Below are 2,591 nucleotides of genomic sequence, written 5' to 3' on the forward strand. Positions count from 1 at the left end.
TAATTGGGCCGGACGAGGCCCAATTAGAATTGTCTCATGAAACAAAACGTTTGTTCGACGAGGGGCGAGAAGGAAAAAGCCCATTCAGAAAAGAACAAGAAGAGCGTTTTATAAGAAGAAAGATAATGTCAATTCGAACCAAATCCAGTCAAAGGAGCGATCGACTATTTTGAGAACAGGGGGAGACGCGGGAAGCGAGTGGACCAGCTGGCACAACGGTTATTAACAAGTCGCAGTTTCTAGGATCTGAGAATTTAAAATTACTTTTCCGCTGTCTACAAATAGCATGTAATAAGATTATGCATGCATGTTACTTTCCATCACCCTCAATATCCTTCTCTTTCAATTAATTATTGTCTTACTTACATCTCTAAAAAAATCATCTTTTTTATAGTTTATTTTCGTTTTAATTCCTTTTCTTTTGATCCGAGTGTCATCGACACTAATTTGAGGCGCATTAAATAATAATAATCACGATCGAAGGAACGAATAGGAGAACGGAGGTCACTTTGTACATCAGGGACGAAAAATTTCAAGAAAACAAGCAATGGGCAAGAAAAATAATGAACATTAGCGAAAAGACTCAAGACCATGAAAGACGGTTGGGTAGAAGAACCCCTTGGGGTTCTGTTGGGATACAGAACGACCTCACGGACCACGATCGGAGAAACGCTATCACTATTACAAATACAGTTTTTCGGTGCGGATGACTTTTGGGTGCGACTTTTCGCACCTAAAAGTCGCACAAAAAATTACTTTCAGGTGCGACTTTTCGCACCCAAAAGTCACTGAAGTAACAAAAAAATTTCGCTGATTTTTTTTTAAATTTTGGTGCGAAAAGTCGCACCAAAAAGTTCATTATACCTTTGGGTGCGACAAAGTCGCACCCAAAAGTCCAAAACATTTGGTCTAAAAAATTAGCGGGATTTTGTTCCCTCTTATTTCACTTTTAAAATTTCGTTCCCCTCTTTTTAGCTTACTCTTCCAAATTCTATCCCATTAGCTCCTATTTGTTTTCACCAACACGAGAAAAAGAAAGAAACGGGAAAGGAAAAAAAAAAAAGAAGAAAAGAAAAGAAAAGAAAGAAAGAAAGGAAAGGAAAGGAAAGAAAGAAAAGAAAGAAGAGAGAAAGGGAAAGAGAGAGACCGAGAGAAGGAGAGAGAGAGCCGAGAGAAGGAGAGAGAGGAAGAGAGCGAGGGAGTGAGCGACGAGGGTGAGCTCACGGAGGAAGAGGAAGCTCGGCCAACAGCAATCAACCGAGACCCGAAATCATCTCAAGCGCGCGGGAACACACCGAGGAGGCTGAAACTTATGAGAATTGGGTAAGAAAAACCAAATCCGAATTTAATTTTGGAGATTAGAGTTGAAATTGATTTTTAGGGATTTTTGGATTCCGAGTTAGATTGGTGAAATTGATTGGCTTTTGATGATTGTTTAATCTCGGTTGTGATGTTTGTTATTCAGATTTGTAAATGGAAATTGTTGGTTGGATTCCTTTTGATATTTTTTTTTTGGCCGAAAATTAGAAGTTAGATGTATGAACGTGAATTTTGGGGATTTTCGAATTATGAGATTGTCGGTGATTTGGATAATTGGTTTTGATTTTTTGGTTTGACAGATTTCTTGGTCGTTTGACTGGTTTCTCACCCAGAAGCAAGGTTTCTTATTATTTATGTACACTATTTTCATGCTGGTGATTATAGTATACTCAAATAGTTACTTTCGGCCTCCTGATTTTGTAGGCAGTGGATGACTCACAGCTTGAACTTTCGGATGCGTTCTACGTTGGACAGTCAGTGCGGAGTAGTATAATTGATGTTGGTGACTTGTTTGGCAATAAAATATTTTTGGTTGAATCCTTTTGATTTCTGCGTTTTTAATAATCATCTCTCAACCCCGATATACCCTTTCAGGTCAATCACGAAACTAGTAGAATGACACTCTCGTTAAAGCAATCATCTTTCTCTTCAACCGATGCATCCTTTATGCAAGATTTCTTTCTTATGGAGGAGAAGGTAATACGAGTCCATGTGCATCCATGTTTTGAGTTTTCTAGTTACGTGGAACATTGATTATAATATTGCACCTTTGTAATTTGAGGCTTCGAGTATCTGAAGATTCGATGTTTTGCGTATTTACCAAATCCGCTACTTTGATTGCTTCGTTCCTAATAACAGGTGCATATAGCTTAGTAGTATTCAACGAACTTAATCAGGTTATATGATCTGCACTTGCATGAAAAAATGAATCTCTAAGAAGCTACGACTACAATACATTGGTGCATGTAATCATATCAAGAGAAATTTATATGAGTTAAAGAATGATACTTCTAATCACAAAGAGTATTGTTGTTATCATGTACTATTCATTTTGCAGTTTGTGGTGATTTTTTTTTATAGGAATTTGCATATACTAAGCAGTAAGCGCATATGTTAGTTTCATGAATTTTCATAATTTAGGCTTTACATTTCTCTGTATTTTTTGTCTCTCTTTTTGTTAAGAAAAGAGCATCAAAGAATTAGTGGCGTGCTCATTTGCATATACGATGCCGCTCGAGCCCAAAGGGCGCGTCTGGGGTGCTCTGCTCAGC

The 2,591-nt window shown here is 37.8% G+C and overlaps 1 long non-coding RNA gene across 1 annotated transcript; it reads left to right on the top strand.

Annotated features, from left to right (window-relative positions):
• Positions 1-1,618: 1,618 nt before the first annotated feature.
• LOC149404828 (uncharacterized) lies at positions 1,619-2,010 on the top strand. The gene is made up of 3 exons (XR_016294059.1): positions 1,619-1,659; positions 1,744-1,818; positions 1,915-2,010. It is a non-coding gene; the product is annotated as an uncharacterized LOC149404828 (long non-coding RNA).
• Positions 2,011-2,591: the final 581 nt, after the last annotated feature.

Source organism: Urtica dioica, chromosome 2, assembly GCF_054948205.1.
Source record: "Urtica dioica subsp. dioica isolate 48M chromosome 2, U.dioica_male_clone48M_v1_H2, whole genome shotgun sequence".
In the NCBI taxonomy this organism is placed as follows: domain Eukaryota; kingdom Viridiplantae; phylum Streptophyta; class Magnoliopsida; order Rosales; family Urticaceae; genus Urtica; species Urtica dioica.